Below are 14800 nucleotides of genomic sequence, written 5' to 3' on the forward strand. Positions count from 1 at the left end.
AGCTTCAAAAAAAGAGAGATACCTGGAGAATAAAAAAGAAAGAGCTCTAAGGTAGAAATAATTAGACCTGAGTGTCAGGAGGAATGGAAATCCAGCTAGAGGGAACAGCATATGCAAAGAAGCCTTTAGGCTCCACCTACCACGTTCAGGTCTGTGCAGTTCAGGCTCTTCCTGGAGATACAGGAGGTCAAAGGACTGGGGGGTAGGGGGAGGTGGAAAGGGTTGGGGGGGCCTGTGGGATGAAACCACAGAAGTCCCCAGAGGCTCAATTCGCGGCCATGTTGAGTCTGCACTCAGTGCAGAGGATGGGCAGCCACTGTCTATGGTTCAGCTAACAAGTGACACGGCCTGAGTGGAAGGTGGGCTAGAACGGACAAGTGCAGCACTTCCTGGGTGAGGAGCAGCAGCCCCGGGGAGCAAGGGGAAGGGGTTTCAGGTCTGGAATGAAAGGCACAGATGCGGGGTGGTGGGGAGGGGATGCTGGCATCTGCGTATGGGGCATTTGCCCAGCCAATGGCCTGCCTGCTCAGCCATGAAATGGAGCTACCAGGTGAGTGGATGGCTGAAGGCCCTCGCGGCTCACTCACATTCCTTAGAGGAGCAGCCATCTGTGATATGTCTCTTTTTACCAGCAGTGATATTAGCACGGCACAGAAGGGGCAAGCTGCTTTCCACTCAGCTATGAAAGGGCAAGAGCCACAAGAGACAATCCAGACTGAAGAAAAAGAACCATGAGAAAGTTCCATGTTAAAGCCAGGATGCAGGGATGTCCTCTCCCCCATCACACGAGCAGACAGAAGGGAGCTGGGGGTGGCTGAAGGAGGTCCTGGTTGACTCTGAGGCTGGAAAGCTCTCTCTGAAATCTGCTCTAAAGAAGGGAAGCTGGCCGGGCGCTGTGGCTCAGGCCTATAATCCCAGCTCTTTCGGACGCCGAGGTGGGCAGATCACTTCAGGTCAGGAGTTTGAGACCAGCCTGGCCAACATAGTGAAACCCTGTCTCTACTAAAAATACGGCCGGGCGCAGTGGCTCAAGCCTGTAATCCCAGCACTTTGGGAGGCCGAGACGGGCGGATCACAAGGTCAGGAGATCGAGACCATCCTGGCTAATTTGGTGAAACCCCGTCTCTACTAAAAAAATACAAAAAACTAGCCGGGCGGGGTGGCGGCGCCTGTAGTCCCAGCTACTCGGGAGGCTGAGGCAGGAGAATGGCGTAAACCTGGGAGGCGGAGCTTGCAGTGAGCTGAGATCCGGCCACTGCACTCCAGCCTGGGCGACAGAGCGAGACTCTGTCTCAAAAAAAAAAAAAATACAAAAATTAGCCAGGTGTGGCGGCACACCCCTGTAGTCCAGCTACTCGGGAGGCTGAGGCAGGAGCATCCCTTGAACCCAGGAGGCGGAGTCTGCAGTGAGCTGAGATTGCGCCACTGCACTCCAGTCTGGGTGACAGAGGGAGACTCTGTCAAAGAAACAAACAAACAAATAAATAGAACGGAAGCCGCTGAAAGCCAGGAGGAACAGTAAGGCTCTTGGGGGTGGAGGAGGCAGGGGCAATCCACTTATTTAACATATATTTTTTAACAAATGTTCACCAAGAGAACACACTCTTGTAACCAGCGTCCAGATCAAGAAGTGTATCGGCCAGGCGCGGTGGCTCAAGCCTGTAATCCCAGCACTTTGGGAGGCCGAGACGGGCGGATCATGAGGTCAGGAGATCGAGACCATCCTGGCTAACACGGTGAAACCCCGTCTCTACTAAAAAATACAAAAAAAAACTAGCCGGGCGAGGTGGCGGGCGCCTGTAGTCCCAGCTACTCGGGAGGCTGAGGCAGGAGAATGGCGGGAACCCGGGAGTCGGAGCTTGCAGTGAGCTGAGATCCGGCCACTGCACTCCAGCCTGGGCGACAGAGCGAGACTCCGTCTCAAAAAAAAAAAAAAAAAAAAAAAGAAGTGTATCATCACAACCCCACAAGCCCTGGCCCCCACAGACCAAGGGGAACACTCGAGGGGAGACACCTTCGTGACATCTAACACCAAGGATTAGTCTGACCAGTTTTTGAACCGTATACCCAAGGAATTATGCAATCTCTACTCTGCAGTTCAGCACATTTCGTTCAACACATATTCATACACGTGGTGTATAGCAGAAGCCTGTCAGTTGTCACTGTGGAGTAATATCCCCTTGTACAAATACACCATAACTTATGCATCCATTCTACCTAACGGACGTTTAGGTTGCTCCTGGTCTGGGCTATTATAAATGGCGCCGCTGCCACTCAGACTGCCATGGCTCCAGGCCCAGAGCTGTGAGGAGCTGCAGCATGGGTGCCCAGCTCAAGGCCTTGCTTCCACCGCCGTGCCAAATACTTCCCAGTAAAAATACTTGCTGAAGAGTGACTGGCAGAGCCCCTGAAGAGACTGTAAAAAGGCACCCCTTCCCCAAGAAGTTTTTTGTTACTATATTATTGTACAGTACCAACAATTTTCCCTGGGGAGCTTTCCGGAGCCTGGTGGGCAGAGGCCCTGGCCCACGCATAGACACGCCTTGATACCACAGCCACATGAGGGGGGCGGGAAAAGGCTGAGTCAAATGGGGGGCGGGAACAGGACCCCTGAGGCATAGGAGAGAAAGAAACAGTCTTAGTACAAGGGTGATCATGTGTGCGCTCTAGAAGATGTGTGACACATATGCTGTGTCAGGGGGGTGAGTCTCTACTATCACCCAGGTCTTCTGTGAGTGGCTAAAAGTCTCCAAGTAGATTGCACATGCCCTCATATAAATCTGTATACATGTGACATGAGACGAGCCCTCTTATATGTAGGGCCTTTGAGCAGTGCACCACCTGAACACCCACACAAGGTGTTTCTGTTACTTGGTCCTGAGGATGCAGAAAGACTGATTCGCCTCTGACTTTAAGGATCTCATAGCTCAAGATGAGAAGGCAGGAGAAAATCAATTATATAAATACGCTATACCATGTGTCATAATGGAAGTTTGCCCAAAGAATTATGGGGATCTGAAACAGAGAGTAGTTACAGGACAGAGAAAAGTGGGTGCATTTGGCCGGGTGCGGTGGCTCACGCCTGTAATCCCAGCACTTTGGGAGGCCGAGGTGGGCAGATCACGAGGTCAGGAGATCGAGACCATCCTGGCTAACACGGTGAAACCCTGTCTCTACTAAAAATACAAAAAATTAGCGGGGCTTGGTGGTGGGTGCCTGTAGCCCCAGCTACTTGGGAGGCTGAGGCAGGAGAATAGTGTGAACCTGGGAGGCGGAGCTTGCAGTGAGCCAAGATTGCGCCACTGCACTCCAGCCTGGGTGACAGAGCGAGACTCCTTCTCAAATAAAAAAAAAAAAAAAAAGAAAGAAAGAAAGGTGGGTGCATTCAATAGCACTAAGAGGTAGAACTCACAGGAGTAAGTGATGCTCACTGGAAAGGACTGATATGAAAGACGAGCCCAAGTTGCTGGTTTGAAAACTGGGGCCAGTGGTGGTGCCATTCTCTGAGCCAGGAAACCTCACCTGTGTGGACAATGCGGCCCACCAGGAGAGCAGCATCAGTGGTGGAGGAGGAGGGCAGTGACCAAAGGTGAAAAAGCACAGGGCAGGCTGGGTTCAGTGGCTCACACATGTAATCCTAGCACTTTGGGAGGCCAAGGCGGGAGGACTGCTTGAGCCAAGGAACTGGAGACCAACCTGGGCAACACAGGGAGATGGCGTTTCTAAAAGTAATTAAATAATTAGCTGGTGTAGAGGCACACCTATGGTCCCAGCTCCTCAGGAGGTTGAGATGGGAGAATCACTTAAACCCAGGAGGTAGAGGCTGCAATGAGTCAAGGTCGCACTATTGCACTCCAGCCTGGGAGTCAGAGCGAGACCCTGTTTAAAAAGCACAGGGTGGGGAAGCTCACTAAAAACTGGGTGTGCAGTGTTAAAGAAGTGGCTGGAGGTGGGAGGCCCAGGTCCTTCCCCAGCTCTGGCACTGATGGTGTGGTCTGAGCCTGTCACTTAACCTTGCTGAGTTTCAAGCTCCAGCACGGTACCAAGGGTCTAACACCCGCTACTGTCTACCTGACAGGCTTGCCCTGAGGATCACAGTGTGCTGTGCGTGACAGCAGGCTCAATCTGTAATGCATGACACGCTGATCAATTATCACCATTACTAATTAAGGATTTATGATAAGTTAGACAAAAAAGGTTTAATAAGGCCAGGAGCTAAGAGCACGGAAAAATTACCAAACTGAGCACAGAAACAGGTATTCCATGCTTGCTCCAAGTGACTCCTTTTTATATTTTATTTTTTTGAGAGAGTCTCACTCTGTCGCCTAGACTGGAGTGCAGTGGCTCAATCTCAGCTCATTGCAACCTCCACCTCCCAGGTTCAAGCGATTCTTGTGCCTCAGCCATCTGAGTAACTGAGATTACAGGCGTGCACCACCACACCCGGTTAATGTTTGTATTTTTAGCAGAGACGAGGTTTCACCCTGTTGCCCAGGCTGGTCTCGAACTCCTAATCTCAAGTGATCCACCTGGTTCAGCCTCCCAAAGTGCTGGGATAACAGGCGCAGGCTACCGCGCCCAGCCAAGTGACTCCTCTTTAAATCAGTGTTTGAGAATGATGCTTAGAAAGTTAAAGGAGCAGGGGAAGAGGAAAATAAGGCAAGAATATAGAACATAGAATGTAGATCAGGGGGTGATAACTCTTCCTTTTAAGACAAAAATTATCAGTCATTGTCTTAATGAAGGACTGAGAGAGAGAGAGAGTGTGTGTGTCTGTCTGTCTACATACTGGAAAAATAGAGACAGTGTTAAACTGAACATTTTTTAATTTAATGAGTTGCTTGTACTTAAGAAAATAAAATTACATGAAAATTAATGTGAAGCAGTAAATAGAGGTCAGTTCAATAATGTCTGCGTTGGCTAAAAAAAAAAAAAGAAAGTTAAAGTAGCTTTCTTTTAACTGTAAAGATAGAAAAGCACAGAGAAGAAAAGCTTAAGTCATTCCTCTCCGAAATGTGCCTGCAGCCAGGCGCCAGGTTGCTCAGTTCTGAGTAGCGTCTGAGCCTCAAGATGCTGACCGCAGCTCAAACGCCAGGTCTGGGTTGACTCTGTGATCCTGTGCATGTCAAACGCACCAACGCATCCTGTCCTCCCCACCTTGCAAAACCTTTCTCTCAACTAGAAAACTCTAACCCTGGGCCAGGCACGATGGCTCATGCCTGTAATCCCAGCACTTTGGGAGGCTGAGGCGGGCAGATCACAAGGTGAGGAGATGGAGACAATCCTGGCCAACATGGTGAAACCCCGTCTCTACTAAATATACAAAAATTAGCTGGGCGTGGTGGCACACGACTGTAGTCCCAGCTACTCAGGAGGCTGAGTCAGGAGAATTGCTTGAACCCAGGAGGCGGAGAATGCAGTGAGCCGAGATCATGCCACTGCACTCCAGTCTGGCAACACAGTGAGACTCTGCCTCCAAAAAAAAAAAAAAGCAAAGCAAAGCCCAACCCAACCCCACCTGCCTGGCTCACTCCTACTCCTAGAACCTCAGCCTAGGACCCTCCCGCAGAAGGACCTTCCTGACCTCCCCAATCTAAGGGCCCACACATGTTCACTCCCAGCCCTTCCCACAGCACCATCACTGGCTGGTGTCTTCCTCTTGAAGAAACTGATAGCACCATGAGGGCAGGAGCATCCTGTTTGGTTTACCCCCATCTACTCCTGGGCATGTGCACGCAGGCCCATGCAACATCTGTTGAAAGACACAGGCAGTCACTTCGCACCGAGTCTGCATCCTCAGTTCCACAATGAGGACAAAGCCTGCCAGTGTCACCCCAAAGGTCTAAGGTGATGAGGAGAACGAAGCCTCAATCAACAGCAGTGCCTTCTCTGAAGTTTAACATGCAGGTCTAAATGAAATGTGCCCGAGGGAGCTTCATAGAACAAAAGTCGCAGGACTATGGTATATTATTCAGCTATAAAAAGGAAGGAAATCCTGTCATATGCAACAATAAAGATGAACTTCAAGAACATTTTGCTAAGTGAAATATGCCAAACACAAAAAGGAAATATTGTATGATTCCAGTTATGTGAGTTACCTCCAGTATGCAAATTCATAGAGACAGAAAGAAGAGAGATTACCAGAAGCAAGGTGAACAGGGAATTTTTATTTAAGGGGTACAGTTTTTGTTTGGGATGATGAAAAAGTCTTATATATAGACAGTGGTGATGTTTCCAGTAATGATGCATTTAATGCCACTTAACTAAACTGTATACTTATGAATGGTTAAAAGGATAAATAGTATGTATATTTTTCCTCAATTTTAAAAATGGGGAAAAAAGTCTCCTAACTACTCCTGTTTAGCAAACTCGTTTGAACAACAGCTCCCTTTTTAAACATAGCTACATGGCTGGGCATAGTGGCTCACACCTATAATCCTAGCACTTTGGGACCCGGAGACAGGCAGATCACTTGAGGTCAGGAGTTCAAGACCAGCCTGCCCAACATGGCAAAATCCCCCTCTACTAAAAATGCAAAACTTAGCTGGAAATCGCTCGAACCGCGGAGGCGGGGATTGCAGTGAGTCAAGGTCATTCCACTGCACTCCAGCCTGGGCAACAGAGCGGGTCTCCATCTCAAAAACAAACAAACAAATAAATAAATAAACATAGCTACACAATGAGAAGACTGGACCTAGGGACTGGGTAGGACATAGCAGGGCAAAGTCTCCACACGAAGTCCAAACCCCAGGGCAGCTGCACCTCCCCACCCCGCTGGCCCTCCACCACACAGACACTGACTCACAGCAGAGCTGCGCTCCTAGAGGCACTTGGGGTGTTAAGCATCTGTGGGTGCCCCAAACATTCAAATAATAAAATCAACCAGGGTGGTCAAGTCTGGACACTTCTATGTCGATGTCTATTTATACCTGAGCTAAGAAATACTAAGTGGCTGTGTCCTTAAACAGAAGCCAGATCAGGAGTCCTGGTTTTTCTTTCCTTTTCCATTCCCCCCTCAACATCTGCTTATGAAAAATTTCAATCATACAAAAAGGTTGAGAGGATTATTCAGTGACATCCCTAAACCTACCACCTGGTTTTGTTTGGTACGGAGGTAGGGGGAGGGCCCCACACCCTGTTCTGATTTTTTCTCCATCTCCCACCACAGTGAGGCACTAGTCCAGGAATACCACAGGGGCTGTCCTTGTCTTCAGTGAACACGCAAAATAGTACCTACGGATAAACTGTGTTCTTGCCTCAGTACTTTAGAAACGATGAAAAAAGAATGAAAGTATTTTTTTCAGCTTGAGACTGTGTATTTTAAGCTTTAGTTTGAAGACAGTTGATTTCATGACCAAATTATGAACTTTTGAAAGAATTTTCATGAGAATACTCATCAGTCAAGACTGCAGCTGGAAATGAACAACTCTGACATACTACTATACCATTTTAATGAGACTTCACATATGGGAAATTTTTCTTTCACCAAGAGTTTTATAAATATGATCCTCATGGATGTGGACTTTAAAAAATGGGGATATCAAGCAAAGTAAATCTAACTTTGGAAATTTCTTTGGCATCACCAATTGATTTAAACATACTTTAAATAAGAAACCACAAACACGAATTTTAAAACTGTTAACAACTCACAAAACAAAAACACCTCATTCTCTAAATCCAAAGCTGAGACAACTACTAAATCCCATGCTTAATATAGGTGACCTGTGTAAACAATGTGAGAGCAAAATTTTAAGCATGCCTTTAATTTGGTCCTTCCAAACTCAATTCCAACCCGCAATCCAATCCTGGAAAACGCTATCAGATGTTCAAGAATTTTTATTCTAATTTATCCTAGTGCTTCACAAACCCACACTGGCTGCCAAACACACATCAAGCACCAACCAAGGAACCAACCAAACCAACGCCTCATGGGACCGGCACTAATGACACACGTTGGCATTTTCTGAAGCAGGATTTCTTGGACCTAAAATTCCAGCTATTATTTAAATCATATCCCTACTATAATTAACTAGCAAAGCTGAAACTAAATCAGGCAGACGGGCCAGGCCTCCAGCCAGATGCTAAATGTCAGAATCATAAACCACTATGTGGATGTACCACTCCAGCACTGTCCAGGCCAGGAAGCCACAGGCCAAGGGCTACCTCTCATAATGAGGGTCTTTGAAGAAGGCAGTGATTGCATTCCTTTGGGGATCTAGGAAAACACACTTTAGAAGAATTCCCACTCTCCAATAGCAGCGTCATCACAAGGCCTCAGAGGGTTTGGCATTGCCATATGTGCCCTGAGCATTGTGCTGGACACTATGAGGTCTCACCCAGGTAGAATAGGGTCTATTTTTTTTTGGAGGGGCAGTGGGGGCAGGGTCTTACTCTGGTTGCCCAGGCTGGAGTGCAGTGACAAGATCTGAGGGGAAGTTTTACCATGAGATGGGGTTTCGCCATGTTGCCCAAGCTCATCTAGAATTCCTGGACTCAAGCGATCCACCTGGCTCGGCCTCCCAAAGTGCTGGAATTACGGGCATGAGCCACCATGCCCAGCCAGGGTCTCACTTCTACATAAGCTTACAGTCTAGGGGAAAAAGACACCATCACATTCTCTATTAGACAGCTTTGTACATGATATTTTTATGATATTCATTATGCAAATACAAATGGCATAAAAAAACTGAGCTATATAAGTCTGTACTGAAGCTATCTCAACGGAGTGACCAAGTTGCAGATACATTATTAGTTCTTTGTAGCATTCCTAATAGCAAGCGACCCAACAGGATGGGCCATCTTACATTCAAGTTCATAGCCCAGCAGGGGTTCTCAATCGTTAAGAAAGCCTTGCCTCCTCTGTCCCCCTCCAAGTTTTGGATATGCTCCAGCTAGGGAGTTAGAACACCCCTCCCATTTGAAAATCACGGCTATGGACTTAAGTAATAAATACTGTGACTGCCCAAAGAATCCCTGCCTACTTCCATGGAGGGGCACAATTCTTCAGGAAGGTGTTGAGATTCTTTGGAGAAGGTATCTTACAGAAAGGGATATTTCACCAAAATCAGAAAGGCTGAAGGGCTAGGATGTGATGGAGAAAGTGTGAAGCTATTCTTGGAGGATGGAACTTCCCATGAAAAGGTTCAAATGTGGGAGAGAAAGATGAACACAAGAGCCAAAAAATGTTGGGGAGGGGGCAGGTGTCGTGCCAGTACATTTAATGAGAAAACAGGAGTGAGACTCCCGAGGAAGAATGGAGTTAACTAGTAATGAACCATGTTGGCCCTTAGCATTCCTGCTCAAGCTAACTGCCTAGAGGCAGCCAGGCTCACTATTCCAGAGGCCCACTCCTTTCAAAATCCAGCTTACATTCTTAAGATCCTTACCATCCTAACTGATCAAGGGTCTCTAGGATCTAAACTACGCCACAAGATTCTAACAATCACTGTTAATAAGAAATACAAACCATGGCTACAAAATACGGGATTTTTTCATTTTCCTCCCAGAAAAATTCCCATGTATGTCACATATTGTCACACAAACAAAAAGGATTTGTGAATTAACTTAAAACACTTGTCACAATTAACTTGACATGGTCTAGATGATAACTAACAAAGTCTTCCCAGGGTGAATGGCAAACATTAAACAATGCCAAATTTCCATTCTAATTTTAACATCATAACCAATGTCTTTATTTCCAATATTACCTTGCTTTCTTCATACTTTCAAAATATAACTAATAACCACATAACATCAGCCTTAAAAATACTGAGCGAGGACGGGCACGGTGGCTCAAGCCTGTAATCCCAGCACTTTGGGAGGCCCAGACGGGCGGATCACGAGGTCAGGAGATCGAGACCAGCCTGGCTAACACGGTGGAACCCCGTCTCTACTAAAAATACAAAAAACTAGCCGGGTGAGGTGGCGGGCGCCTGTAGTCCCAGCTATTTGGGAGGCTGAGGCAGGAGAATGGCGTAAACCTGGGAGGCAGAGCTTGTAGTGAGCTGAGATCCGGCCACTGCACTCCAGCCTGGGTGACAGAGCGAGACTCTGTCTCAAAAAAAAAAAAAAAAAAAAATACTGAGCGAACAGCTGACTAACAGTGAAACGAATAGCCCAAGCAGGGCTGCCCTCACACTGGGGCCATCACAGGGCACTCTACGTAATAAAGCCCATTACAGAGAGCAGCAGTGACCGAGTGTACAATGGGAACAATGCCCCGGACTTGTGTAATTTGAAGGCCAATTCCTTCTAGAGGAATTACTAAGCAATAGACTTTTTTTTTTTTTTTTTGAGACGGAGTCTTTGCTCTGTCACCCAGGCTGGGGTGCAGTGGTGCGAACTCCGCTCACTACAAGCTCCGCCTCCTGGGTTTACGCCATTCTCCAACCTCAGCCTCCCGAGTAGCTGGGACTACAGGCGCCCGCCACCTCGCCCGGCTAGTTTTTTTTGTACTTTTAGTAGAGACGGGGTTTCACCTTGTTAGCCAGGATGGTCTCGATCTCCTGACCTTGTGATCCGCCCGTCTCGGCCTCCCAAAGTGCTGGAATTACAGGCGTGAGCCACCGCGCCCGGCCCTAAGCAATAGACTTTTTAAAAGAAGATTCAGAGAATGTTTAGAGCTAGAGGTCAGTCACTTCAATCAAGCCTTACCCGTCTTTCTGTTCATCAGAATATTTCGGTACTTTTTAGAACAGTTAGTCAAGACAGAGTCAATGCATTTGAATTTATCTTCTGTTTTTCTTCACGCCGTTTTTAAAAAGTCAGTAAGAAATACTGTTTAGAAGTTTCACATGATTTTAAAAAAATATAAAAGCAGCTTTTCAAAACTGGTGTTGGTATGGTTTTTCCAATACAAAGAACACCTCTCCCCTAAACCCAGCTTCCCAAAATCCTTCCTCTGTTTATGGTCAATTTATCAGCTTCAACTCCCATCCTACCCCGCCCCTCGGTGGAGTTTAGGAGCCCAGGGCTGGCTATTTACAACACAGCATTTAAAATAACAAGGAATCTTATTGTAAAAGCATTCCCCTCCCACCAAAAGAAAGCGCCTCCCACCAACCCTGTGATTTGCTAAGGAACATGTACGGCTCCAATTTACAGTATGTAAACTATTTCAAACTCGATGAAGAAGCCAGAAGAATCCCTTCCAGTTCTATAATTCATTGATTCTAGTAATTCACCTTGGTAATTTTGCAAGACAGGATAGCCTCTGCTCAGATACCTTAAACTGCCTGCCTGAGATTTGAAAAGTTATTAAATGCTCACCAACTTATTTTCAAAGGAATGCCGGTATATTCATTATTCTATTATTATTATTACATTCAGTGCCTTCTATACCTGCATGAGACAAAATTTTGTAAGACACTGAGTAACACATCTTGCTAATTACAATTAAATAGACGTCATAAACAGTTTATACATTCTCATTTTGGAATTTTTTTTCTGTTACTACCTTATTACAACGGTTATTTCAGAAAAAAAAAACTTAAAACATACAAAGCAGCTTACCAAAAATATACAAGATTTAGTACAAATTTCCCAATAATCAGCCATGAGTTACTTTTTCCATGATTAAGGGAAGGCCCCTCATCTTCTAAGTTAAAATTTTAAGCAGAACAGTTGTGTAAGATCACACACATTTTGTGATTTCGCATTCAAATTTCAGTATATTTGTTATTAAAATATGGGCAAACTTTCCTCTAAAAGTGTACATATTTGTGGAATACTTTGTGAAAAGAGCTGTTCAGCTATTAATCTGAATTATTTACCGGCCAAACGTATACTCTGTGGCTTAGTAGTTAAGGTGAAATAATTTTTTTAATGCTATTACATTAAAAACACTCTTGGCCGGGCGCAGTGGCTCTCGCCTATAATCCCAGCATTTTGAGAGGTCGGCGGATCACGAGGTCAGGAGATCGAGACCATCCTGGCTCACACGGTGAAACCCCGACTCTACTAAAAATACAAAAAACTAGCCGGGCGAGGTGGCGGCGCCTGTAGTCCCAGCTACTCGGGAGGCTGAGGCAGGAGAATGGCGTGAACCCGGGAGGCGGAGCTTGCAGTGAGCTGAGATCGCACCACTCACTCCAGCCTGGGGGACAGAGCGAGACTCCGCCTCAAAAACAAAAACAAAAAACAACAACAAAAAAACACTCATATCCATCCTAGAGAAGCGTGAAAATGTGAAAGTTCTTGTTCAAAATTCTTGTCAGGTGGGGCGCGGGTGGCTCACGCCTGTAATCCCAACACTCTGGGAGAACGAGGCAGGTGGATCACCTGAGGTCAGGAGTTCGAGGGCCAGCCTGGCCAACACGGCGAAACACGTCTCTACTAAAAGTACAAAATTATCTGGGCTGGCGGCGGCGCCTGTAATCCCAGCTACTTGGGAGGCTGAGGCAGGAGAATCGCTTGAACCTGGGAGACGAAGGTTGCAGTGAGCTGAGATCGCGCCACTGCCCTCCAGCCTGGGAGGCAGAGCGAGATCCTGTCTCAAAACAACAACAACAAAATTTTTGTCAACAAAATCTGAACGTTAAGTTCTTTCATAGTTATCCTCGCAAAATAGCATTTCTCATCCAAAGGCCTCAGAACAGCCGCCAGCCGCCGAGCTCACTGGGGACCCTGCTACCGGCTGCTTGGCGCCCCGGTTGGGTGGGTTTTACCTTCTTCAGGGTCCATTCCTCGCCTCGCCCCCCGCTCCCACCCCTGGGGACACTGGAAACTCGGACTTTACAAACGGGTTTGCTCCAGGCCGCACTCCGTGCCCGAGGGAAAGCTCCCCAGAACTTCTGGAGTTGGGCGGCGATGGCAAGATGTGAACGATGTCAGAATCCCCATCTCCGGAGTCCGGCTGCGAGCTAAGCGCAGGTGAGCTCGCATCCGAGGAGAAAGCCAAGCCCCCGACACGTCGCTAAACTAGGGCACGGGAATGGCGTGTTATGCAACGGCCGCCGCTCGCGTGGCCACGAAAGCGCTCCCGCGGCTCGGGCCGCGTCCCGCCAAGACCGTGAGCAAACTCGCAGAGTCGGCGCGGCAGCCGGCCGGGAGACGCCGAGCAGGGCCTGGCCGCCCGCGGCCGGGAGGAACGGCGCCCCCAAGGTCCGGAGGTCTCCGAGGGGCTGACTGGCCCGCGGGCTGGCGGCGCGGCCGCGAGGAACGGGGTTGGGAACGTGTGGCCGGGGCTGAGGCGGCGCAGCCACGGGGGCTGAGGGGCGGCGCGGCCTCGGCTGCCGCACGGCCGTGGGTCTGTCGGCTCGCGGGACGACGGGGCGGCCGGCGGGGGCGAACGGGGCGGGCTCCGAACGACTGATTGGCCCGTGGGACGATGGCGCGGCCGAGAGGACGGCCCCGGCTCCGTGGGACCGCTGCGCGGCCGGACGCGGGGGTCCCGAGGCTGTCAAGGGCGCCCGGCCCGGCGTCTAGTGGAAAGCCGAGCCCCCGGGGACAGCGGAAGCAGAGGCGCGCCCGGCGCTACGGCCTTTCGGATCTGGGACACCGCCCCCGGCCCGCACCGCCCCTGCCCCGCCGTGATCCCGGCCGCCCCCGCCGCCGCACAACAAAGCGGCGCAGCCCCGCTGCCCCCGCCCGACGCCGGCCTCCAACTTCCCCGGCTCCTCCGGAACCGGCTCCGCGGGCTCCGCACGGCCTGGACGACGCGCCGCCGGGCGGGGGCGGCTCCGGGCGGGCGCGGACCGTGGGGGCAGGGCGCAGGGCTCCGTCCGGACAAACTTCCTCGGCCGCCCCGCCGGGCGCCCTTCCCGGAGCCTCGGCCCCGTGGTGGGTGCGCGGAGCCGCAGGGCTCGACCGCCTCGCGGAAACTCTCGCCACCCTCCCGGCGGCCGCCCCGACCCCAGCCCCCAGCCCCCTCACCTCCAGGGGCGCGGTCTACACCCTCGGGGGCGTCCTGGCCCGCGGCTCCCGGGCCTCGCGCGCCGGGAGACCGGGCACTGGTGGCTGGAGCTGCTGCTGGCCCCGCAGGGACGGGGGAGCCCCGGGCGGCGGCGGTGGCGTGGACGGCGACTGCTCCATCTTCCCGGGGCGCTCACGCCGCGGTTCCAAAGCGCAGACCCAAGTGGGACATTCGCTACATTGTTGGCATTCCACGGGCGTCACGTGACCCCGCCTCCCGCGTCACTCTCGGCCGCATACCAGCCCGGGCGGGGCGCCTGCGGCCCCTGCTCCTCCGCGGCCGCTCAGCCCAGCCCCGCCCGGCCGCGCTTCCTGCCTCCGGCCTCGACCGCCACCTGCCCGCGGCCTCCCTGCTGGCCTGCGGTAGCTCGCCGGGGCCTCTCGGACCTATTTGACTCTCTGCTAGCCGCCCCCAAACTTGAGTATTTGCCCTCTCGACTGCACTTGTATTAAAAGTTGGTAACTGTTGTTAAAGTCACTATTCTTAAGTATCTCATACCAGTCTTGGTGGGGGGAAAAAAAAGCAGGCCTGAAGGATCCACCAAGTTACCAACTAGGGGCGGGACAGTAAAAATAGGGGCAGGAAAGGACAGACGGCTATTGGGACAGTGGAATCAAACAATTAAGAAGAACGTCTGCCAGGAGCGGTGGCTCACGCCTGTAATCCCAGCACTTGGAGAGGTTTAGGCGGGCGGATCACCTGAGGTCGGGAGTTCGAGACCAGCCTGACCAACATGGAGAAACCCCGTCTCTACTAAAAATACAAAATTAGCCAGGCGTGGTGGCGCATGCCTATAATCCCAGCTCTTCGGGAGACTGAGGCAGGAGAATCGCTGGAACCCAGGAGGTGGAGGTTGCAGTGAGCTGAGATCGCATCACTGCACTCCAG

At 50.1% G+C, this 14800-nt stretch overlaps 1 protein-coding gene across 3 annotated transcripts in view; it reads right to left on the bottom strand.

Moving 5' to 3' along the window:
• The window catches only part of LOC105490304 (large tumor suppressor kinase 2), a 129748-nt gene extending 115357 nt beyond the window's left edge, over positions 1–14391 (bottom strand). The window contains exon 1 of one of the 3 annotated variants that reach the window (XR_011615090.1): positions 13873–14390. The gene's annotated coding sequence lies outside the window, so the exon portion shown is untranslated. Of the gene's footprint in view, positions 1–13872 lie in introns of all 3 variants that reach the window. The other 2 variants (XM_024795557.2, XM_011755810.2) reach the window with 2 other exon arrangements.
• Positions 14392–14800: the final 409 nt, after the last annotated feature.

This window comes from Macaca nemestrina, chromosome 16 (genome assembly GCF_043159975.1).
Source record: "Macaca nemestrina isolate mMacNem1 chromosome 16, mMacNem.hap1, whole genome shotgun sequence".
Lineage (NCBI taxonomy): Eukaryota > Metazoa > Chordata > Mammalia > Primates > Cercopithecidae > Macaca > Macaca nemestrina.